Here is a 10,617-nt window from a genome sequence, read left to right as displayed (position 1 = left end):
TTGGATTTTTACAGAGCCTAAAAAATATTTTAGACCGGCGTTGGCTTTCTGTGGGGAGTGTGGCTGTTGTGTTGTGATTTGGGTGTGCTTGTGACTCTTGGCGGCCGGTGGGACTCAGGACCGTGCACAACGTTTTCGAATCCTTCGGGATTCGGATTCTGGATTTCCTTCACCTAACCAAGCCAGTGCCGGGTTCCTATGGACCTCGAGTTCCCTGTACTCACCTGAATTATGCACAAAGGTGCCTACTTACCTGCTGCAAGTGCCTGCTGATCGACATTATTCGCCTAGTACCTGTAAAAAATTAAAAAACAACAATACAGTTTATTAGTGAAAGAAACAATTCATGAAGCATCATACAATGCTGAAGGTGGTTATCGGTTGCTATTGGTTGCGAGGTGAGAAGCCCCGCCCTCCTGCACATAAATGCTGGAGCGAGCTGGGTCAGAGTCATTTTGTCATTGAATTCGCCTGATGAGAACACTGTGGGAAGGTTCGAAACGCGTCGCGACAGACCTGAATGACAAAATTTGAAGACATTTAAAAATAAACAGCCGGCATCATTAGGGTGGTGATGCGTCTGAGCACAATATATGTTTATTCAATTTTCTTCTCCGTCCATACAGACGTTGAGATGTGTACTTTTAGAGTAATATACCCCTCACCACATCTAAACCTTAACCTACCATCGGTTTTTCTTCACACACCCCTGAGAAAAACAGCCCGTGTGGCTGTAGCCCGGGTTGGGATTTTTTACAGCCTAAAAAAATATTTTAGACTGGCGTTGGCTTTCTGTGGGGAGTGTTGGCTGTTGTGTGTGATTTGGGGGTGTGCTTGTGACTCTTGGCGGCCGGTGGGACTCAGGACCGTGCACAACCGTTTTCGAATCCTTCGGGATTCGGATTCTGGATTTTCCTTCACCTAACCAAGCCAGTGCCGGGTTCCTATGGACCTCGAGTTCCCTGTACTCACCTGAATTATGCACAAAGGTGCCTACTTACCTGCCTGCAAGTGCCCTGCTGATCGACATTATTCGCCTAGTACCTGTAAAAAATTAAAAAACAACAATACAGTTTATTAGTGTGTGAAAGAAACAATTCATGAAGCATCATACAATGCTGAAGGTGGTTATCGGTTGCTATTGGTTGCGAGGTGAGAAGCCCCGCCCTCCTGGCACATAAATGCTGGAGCGAGCTGGGTCAGAGTCATTTTGTCATTGAATTCGCCTGATGAGAACACTGTGGGAAGGTTCGAAACGCGTCGCGACAGACCTGAATGACAAAATTTGAAGACATTTAAAATAAACAGCCGGCATCATTAGGGGTGGTGATGCGTCTGAGCACAATATATGTTTATTCAATTTTTCTTCTCCGTCCATACAGACGTTGAGATGTGTACTTTTAGAGTATATACCCCTCACCACATCTAAACCTTAACCTACCATCGGTTTTTCTTCACACACCCCTGAGAAAAAACAGCCCGTGTGGCTGTAGCCCGGGTTTGGGATTTTTTACAGAGCCTAAAAAAATATTTTAGACTGGCGTTGGCTTTCTGTGGGGAGGTGTTGGCTGTTGTGTGTGATTTGGGGGTGTGCTTGTGACTCTTGGCGGCCGGTGGGACTCAGGACCGTGCACAACCGTTTTCGAATCCTTCGGGATTCGGATTCTGGATTTTCCTTCACCTAACCAAGCCAGTGCCGGGTTCCTATGGACCTCGAGTTCCCTGTACTCACCTGAATTATGCACAAAGGTGCCTACTTACCTGCTGCAAGTGCCTGCTGATCGACATTATTCGCCTAGTACCTGTAAAAAATTAAAAAACAACAATACAGTTTATTAGTGTGTGAAAGAAACAATTCATGAAGCATCATACAATGCTGAAGGTGGTTATCGGTTGCTATTGGTTGCGAGGTGAGAAGCCCCGCCCTCCTGGCACATAAATGCTGGAGCGAGCTGGGTCAGAGTCATTTTTGTCATTGAATTCGCCTGATGAGAACACTGTGGGAAGGTTCGAAACGCGTCGCGACAGACCTGAATGACAAAATTTGAAGACATTTAAAAATAAACAGCCGGCATCATTAGGGTGGTGATGCGTCTGAGCACAATATATGTTTATTCAATTTTTCTTCTCCGTCCATACAGACGTTGAGATGTGTACTTTTAGAGTAATATACCCCTCACCACATCTAAACCTTAACCTACCATCGGTTTTTCTTCACACACCCTGAGAAAAACAGCCCGTGTGGCTGTAGCCCGGGTTTGGGATTTTTTACAGAGCCTAAAAAAATATTTTAGACTGGCGTTGGCTTTCTGTGGGGAAGTGTTGGCTGTTGTGTGTGATTTGGGGGTGTGCTTGTGACTCTTGGCGGCCGGTGGGACTCAGGACCGTGCACAACCGTTTTCGAATCCTTCGGGATTCGGATTCTGGATTTTCCTTCACCTAACCAAGCCAGTGCCGGGTTCCTATGGACCTCGAGTTCCCTGTACTCACCTGAATTATGCACAAAGGTGCCTACTTACCTGCTGCAAGTGCCTGCTGATCGACATTATTCGCCTAGTACCTGTAAAAAATTAAAAAACAACAATACAGTTTATTAGTGTGTGAAAGAAACAATTCATGAAGCATCATACAATGCTGAAGGTGGTTATCGGTTGCTATTGGTTGCGAGGTGAGAAGCCCCGCCCTCCTGGCACATAAATGCTGGAGCGAGCTGGGTCAGAGTCATTTTGTCATTGAATTCGCCTGATGAGAACACTGTGGGAAGGTTCGAAACGCGTCGCGACAGACCTGAATGACAAAATTTGAAGACATTTAAAAATAAACAGCCGGCATCATTAGGGTGGTGATGCGTCTGAGCACAATATATGTTTATTCAATTTTTCTTCTCCGTCCATACAGACGTTGAGATGTGTACTTTTAGAGTAATATACCCCTCACCACATCTAAACCTTAACCTACCATCGGTTTTTCTTCACACACCCCTGAGAAAAACAGCCCGTGTGGCTGTAGCCCGGGTTTGGGATTTTTTACAGAGCCTAAAAAAATATTTTAGACTGGCGTTGGCTTTCTGTGGGGAAGTGTTGGCTGTTGTGTGTGATTTGGGGGTGTGCTTGTGACTCTTGGCGGCCGGTGGGACTCAGGACCGTGCACAACCGTTTTCGAATCCTTCGGGATTCGGATTCTGGATTTTCCTTCACCTAACCAAGCCAGTGCCGGGTTCCTATGGACCTCGAGTTCCCTGTACTCACCTGAATTATGCACAAAGGTGCCTACTTACCTGCTGCAAGTGCCTGCTGATCGACATTATTCGCCTAGTACCTGTAAAAAATTAAAAAACAACAATACAGTTTATTAGTGTGTGAAAGAAACAATTCATGAAGCATCATACAATGCTGAAGGTGGTTATCGGTTGCTATTGGTTGCGAGGTGAGAAGCCCCGCCCTCCTGGCACATAAATGCTGGAGCGAGCTGGGTCAGAGTCATTTTGTCATTGAATTCGCCTGATGAGAACACTGTGGGAAGGTTCGAAACGCGTCGCGACAGACCTGAATGACAAAATTTGAAGACATTTAAAAATAAACAGCCGGCATCATTAGGGTGGTGATGCGTCTGAGCACAATATATGTTTATTCAATTTTTCTTCTCCGTCCATACAGACGTTGAGATGTGTACTTTTAGAGTAATATACCCCTCACCACATCTAAACCTTAACCTACCATCGGTTTTTCTTCACACACCCCTGAGAAAAACAGCCCGTGTGGCTGTAGCCCGGGTTTGGGATTTTTTACAGAGCCTAAAAAAATATTTTAGACTGGCGTTGGCTTTCTGTGGGGGAAGTGTTGGCTGTTGTGTGTGATTTGGGGGTGTGCTTGTGACTCTTGGCGGCCGGTGGGACTCAGGACCGTGCACAACCGTTTTCGAATCCTTCGGGATTCGGATTCTGGATTTTCCTTCACCTAACCAAGCCAGTGCCGGGTTCCTATGGACCTCGAGTTCCCTGTACTCACCTGAATTATGCACAAAGGTGCCTACTTACCTGCTGCAAGTGCCTGCTGATCGACATTATTCGCCTAGTACCTGTAAAAAATTAAAAAACAACAATACAGTTTATTAGTGTGTGAAAGAAACAATTCATGAAGCATCATACAATGCTGAAGGTGGTTATCGGTTGCTATTGGTTGCGAGGTGAGAAGCCCCGCCCTCCTGGCACATAAATGCTGGAGCGAGCTGGGTCAGAGTCATTTTGTCATTGAATTCGCCTGATGAGAACACTGTGGGAAGGTTCGAAACGCGTCGCGACAGACCTGAATGACAAAATTTGAAGACATTTAAAAATAAACAGCCGGCATCATTAGGGTGGTGATGCGTCTGAGCACAATATATGTTTATTCAATTTTTCTTCTCCGTCCATACAGACGTTGAGATGTGTACTTTTAGAGTAATATACCCCTCACCACATCTAAACCTTAACCTACCATCGGTTTTTCTTCACACACCCCTGAGAAAAACAGCCCGTGTGGCTGTAGCCCGGGTTTGGGATTTTTTACAGAGCCTAAAAAATATTTTAGACTGGCGTTGGCTTTCTGTGGGGAAGTGTTGGCTGTTGTGTGTGATTTGGGGGTGTGCTTGTGACTCTTGGCGGCCGGTGGGACTCAGGACCGTGCACAACCGTTTTCGAATCCTTCGGGATTCGGATTCTGGATTTTCCTTCACCTAACCAAGCCAGTGCCGGGTTCCTATGGACCTCGAGTTCCCTGTACTCACCTGAATTATGCACAAAGGTGCCTACTTACCTGCTGCAAGTGCCTGCTGATCGACATTATTCGCCTAGTACCTGTAAAAAATTAAAAAACAACAATACAGTTTATTAGTGTGTGAAAGAAACAATTCATGAAGCATCATACAATGCTGAAGGTGGTTATCGGTTGCTATTGGTTGCGAGGTGAGAAGCCCCGCCCTCCTGGCACATAAATGCTGGAGCGAGCTGGGTCAGAGTCATTTTGTCATTGAATTCGCCTGATGAGAACACTGTGGGAAGGTTCGAAACGCGTCGCGACAGACCTGAATGACAAAATTTGAAGACATTTAAAAATAAACAGCCGGCATCATTAGGGTGGTGATGCGTCTGAGCACAATATATGTTTATTCAATTTTTCTTCTCCGTCCATACAGACGTTGAGATGTGTACTTTTAGAGTAATATACCCCTCACCACATCTAAACCTTAACCTACCATCGGTTTTTCTTCACACACCCCTGAGAAAAACAGCCCGTGTGGCTGTAGCCCGGGTTTGGGATTTTTTACAGAGCCTAAAAAAATATTTTAGACTGGCGTTGGCTTTCTGTGGGGAGGTGTTGGCTGTTGTGTGTGATTTGGGGGTGTGCTTGTGACTCTTGGCGGCCGGTGGGACTCAGGACCGTGCACAACCGTTTTCGAATCCTTCGGGATTCGGATTCTGGATTTTCCTTCACCTAACCAAGCCAGTGCCGGGTTCCTATGGACCTCGAGTTCCCTGTACTCACCTGAATTATGCACAAAGGTGCCTACTTACCTGCTGCAAGTGCCTGCTGATCGACATTATTCGCCTAGTACCTGTAAAAAATTAAAAAACAACAATACAGTTTATTAGTGTGTGAAAGAAACAATTCATGAAGCATCATACAATGCTGAAGGTGGTTATCGGTTGCTATTGGTTGCGAGGTGAGAAGCCCCGCCCTCCTGGCACATAAATGCTGGAGCGAGCTGGGTCAGAGTCATTTTGTCATTGAATTCGCCTGATGAGAACACTGTGGGAAGGTTCGAAACGCGTCGCGACAGACCTGAATGACAAAATTTGAAGACATTTAAAAATAAACAGCCGGCATCATTAGGGTGGTGATGCGTCTGAGCACAATATATGTTTATTCAATTTTTCTTCTCCGTCCATACAGACGTTGAGATGTGTACTTTTAGAGTAATATACCCCTCACCACATCTAAACCTTAACCTACCATCGGTTTTTCTTCACACACCCCTGAGAAAAACAGCCCGTGTGGCTGTAGCCCGGGTTTGGGATTTTTTACAGAGCCTAAAAAAATATTTTAGACTGGCGTTGGCTTTCTGTGGGGAAGTGTTGGCTGTTGTGTGTGATTTGGGGGTGTGCTTGTGACTCTTGGCGGCCGGTGGGACTCAGGACCGTGCACAACCGTTTTCGAATCCTTCGGGATTCGGATTCTGGATTTTCCTTCACCTAACCAAGCCAGTGCCGGGTTCCTATGGACCTCGAGTTCCCTGTACTCACCTGAATTATGCACAAAGGTGCCTACTTACCTGCTGCAAGTGCCTGCTGATCGACATTATTCGCCTAGTACCTGTAAAAAATTAAAAAACAACAATACAGTTTATTAGTGTGTGAAAGAAACAATTCATGAAGCATCATACAATGCTGAAGGTGGTTATCGGTTGCTATTGGTTGCGAGGTGAGAAGCCCCGCCCTCCTGGCACATAAATGCTGGAGCGAGCTGGGTCAGAGTCATTTTGTCATTGAATTCGCCTGATGAGAACACTGTGGGAAGGTTCGAAACGCGTCGCGACAGACCTGAATGACAAAATTTGAAGACATTTAAAAATAAACAGCCGGCATCATTAGGGTGGTGATGCGTCTGAGCACAATATATGTTTATTCAATTTTTCTTCTCCGTCCATACAGACGTTGAGATGTGTACTTTTAGAGTAATATACCCCTCACCACATCTAAACCTTAACCTACCATCGGTTTTTCTTCACACACCCCTGAGAAAAACAGCCCGTGTGGCTGTAGCCCGGGTTTGGGATTTTTTACAGAGCCTAAAAAAATATTTTAGACTGGCGTTGGCTTTCTGTGGGGAAGTGTTGGCTGTTGTGTGTGATTTGGGGGTGTGCTTGTGACTCTTGGCGGCCGGTGGGACTCAGGACCGTGCACAACCGTTTTCGAATCCTTCGGGATTCGGATTCTGGATTTTCCTTCACCTAACCAAGCCAGTGCCGGGTTCCTATGGACCTCGAGTTCCCTGTACTCACCTGAATTATGCACAAAGGTGCCTACTTACCTGCTGCAAGTGCCTGCTGATCGACATTATTCGCCTAGTACCTGTAAAAAATTAAAAAACAACAATACAGTTTATTAGTGTGTGAAAGAAACAATTCATGAAGCATCATACAATGCTGAAGGTGGTTATCGGTTGCTATTGGTTGCGAGGTGAGAAGCCCCGCCCTCCTGGCACATAAATGCTGGAGCGAGCTGGGTCAGAGTCATTTTGTCATTGAATTCGCCTGATGAGAACACTGTGGGAAGGTTCGAAACGCGTCGCGACAGACCTGAATGACAAAATTTGAAGACATTTAAAAATAAACAGCCGGCATCATTAGGGTGGTGATGCGTCTGAGCACAATATATGTTTATTCAATTTTTCTTCTCCGTCCATACAGACGTTGAGATGTGTACTTTTAGAGTAATATACCCCTCACCACATCTAAACCTTAACCTACCATCGGTTTTTCTTCACACACCCCTGAGAAAAACAGCCCGTGTGGCTGTAGCCCGGGTTTGGGATTTTTTACAGAGCCTAAAAAAATATTTTAGACTGGCGTTGGCTTTCTGTGGGGAAGTGTTGGCTGTTGTGTGTGATTTGGGGGTGTGCTTGTGACTCTTGGCGGCCGGTGGGACTCAGGACCGTGCACAACCGTTTTCGAATCCTTCGGGATTCGGATTCTGGATTTTCCTTCATCTAACCTAACCCTAACCCTAACCCTAACCCTAACGCCCACCCATTCCTCTCCCTAAACCTAACCTTAGTTGACCTGGAGTAATGACCCCTTGTATGGCTAGCCCGCTACTGTCTAACCCCCACCCACACCCCAAACCTAAACTTAACCGTCAGTATCTTTTTGTTTTGCTTCACCCCTTATGATTTTTACCCTCTGCCGCACAAACCGGATACGAATATAGCCCTGGTCTCGACAACCCGCATGGTTTTTACCCCAACATGATTATTATATCATTTTATTAAAAATACATATATTATTCATTCACGACTCTTTTATTAATATATCATAAACCTTAAAATGATGATTATTATAAATAAATAAATAAATGTATTAAAAAAGTTCATGGGGATTAAAAACATGCATAGAATAAAGGGCTTTAAACTGATACATTGTTCCTTTTTCTAATATGGAGTGAAGCACAGTTAACTCCATACAGAGTTACTGTAAAACTACTATCCTTTCCTATCATTTTATTCATCCTGGCTATAAAAAAACTAAAAACAGTCCATGGGGGTTCAAAAACTTAATTTACATCTATACAGGATCTTTTTCAGAGGTGGAGATTATTCTTCTTCCTTTTTTCCTTCTTATATCTGTGAATATACGTGATCATCTTTGTTTTGTATGGTGGACCGGAGAGTGGACAGTGGGCTATCGATGCGGGCATTCCTGATTCTCGGTTTCTTATGCGTGTGGAGCGGCCAGTTGATAGAATGGACAGTGCACAACCATATTCGGGCTCCTCTGGAGCTCGATTATTGGACTTTACATAAACCTTACCCAGCCCGTGCCTTCTTTCTCTGGACCGCACGTGTGGGGACCGAGTTTTGGGCTGTGCGCTGTCTTTGGCCTCTCCGCTTTTCTTGTCCATTCTCAGAATAAATTTATTTCATGTCTTTCATAGTGAAATCTCTCTGCCACTGTTTGGACGAAACTCCAGGTCCCACAGAAAATGTCTGGGAATGTTCCCACATGTTGTTATTTCAATTTCATATTATTAAAAAATCATATATACATTTTATAACTCTATACATGATGTTACATGATTACCATACATACTTAGAACACACTGCAACATTCATATCACCTACAAACATACATACTTACATATTTCATATACATACACACTCACACAACTGATTAAAATTTATTTTCCTCTTCTTGGTGATTCCTTTTTGCAGTTTTGTTCATCTTTTCTTCCTTTTTGCTCGTTTGAATTCATTTGAGCCTCTGTCTGTTGGTTCTTTGATCGTTTCACTCGAAATTCGCTTGTAAACAACTGCTTTCATAGACGTTTCATGTACGTCGTCGAGTGTGACGCCATCAAACGGGGACGGTCGATTCTAACATATCTTTCAGTTAAAATAAATATAAAATACATGATTATTCTTATTAAAATAATTTTTAAAAAAAAAGACACATAAAATTAAAAAGAACCTTTATATTTATTTCCCTTGTGACAGTTATTTTTCTTTGCTTTATCGATATTTTATCGATAATCAGGGTTCAACAACCATCATTGAAATACATGTTACAGAAATACCCCAGCTGTCTATCACACATAATACCTGCTTTTAGCGTGGAAAAACAACTGTCTTTGCTGCCATTACTTTTCTTGTAAAAAGAAACTTCAGATATTTCAATTCTCTTATTTTGTGCACTACTTTCTTTATTTTTTGGTTCAAGCTCGCCTGATGAAGACACGGAAAGTGTCGAAACGTTGCTTTCGTGCTTGAACCCCATTATTTCTTTATCTTTAAGATCAGTTTATTACAGAAAAAACTAAAAAAAACCTTCAAAAAAAGCTAATAACATATAAAAATACACAAAAAAATATAATAGTTCATAGATTTATTTTATCTTTAGTTCATCTTTATTTTTTCTCATTTTATTTCTCTTGCTCTCTACTCTTTAACACAATCTCTCAATATATTCCTTGTTTCCTTTGATTTATCGGTCATGGAATTCCACAGAGGACGCACGAGACAGAGATACTTTACCCTGAATAACAGAGGCCAACGAAGAGATCGTGCTCCTTCTTTCTCGGGTGATAGATATGTATCATTTCAGGGACAAGGAAGAAAATTGAGAGGTCAACCACAGTACACTAATCATCACACACACAACAACACACATCCACAAAATTATAGATCTTACTACAACAATCTCGATGACCGATATCAGGGGACTCATTATAGTTCCTCCTCTGCTCCTGACACTTCATCCAAACGCCCGATGGGACGTTTCAAAAAACGTTACAGCCGCCAGAAAAAAGTTTACAGAGCAGAAGACGGCTTCACCCATGACGCAGCGTTCTATGAAGGTGAACAGGAGTTTGAGTTTCAAGTGGAACCAGATTCCCTGCATATGCAGCCAACCCCTTCAAACAGGGGCCCCAAAAGGAGGTTTACCGGACGGGGCCTTCACTACACAGCTCCGGCTAACCGCAGCAGTCACATCCTCTCATTTGTGGACCAGGGGGGTACATTTAGAAACGTCAACATGAACACCAGAAATGACAAACAAACACAGAAAAGGGATAGAAATACACGCCATTTCCCTCAGAAAAAGGTTGAGGGAAGGCCGAATCACACTATTAGGAAACCACCGCCAAATGATTTCATCCCGGCCCCCCCCAAACTTAAGAGAGCTATTCAACTTATGTATAAGCTCCTTAAGCTTACGCACCACATGAGTAGGGTGACCACAAAAGTAGAGGGAAACCAACCTCTCACCTTCAAGCGGTTAGCCAACCTCTTAACTAATACCATCAGACCAGCCTTCCCCAATGAGACGGTTACACAAATGGTCAAAGGCAGTGCACTAAATTGG

This window comes from Carassius auratus, chromosome 15 (assembly GCF_003368295.1).
Source record: "Carassius auratus strain Wakin chromosome 15, ASM336829v1, whole genome shotgun sequence".
Classification (NCBI taxonomy): domain Eukaryota; kingdom Metazoa; phylum Chordata; class Actinopteri; order Cypriniformes; family Cyprinidae; genus Carassius; species Carassius auratus.
This window is presented reverse-complemented; position numbering follows the sequence as displayed.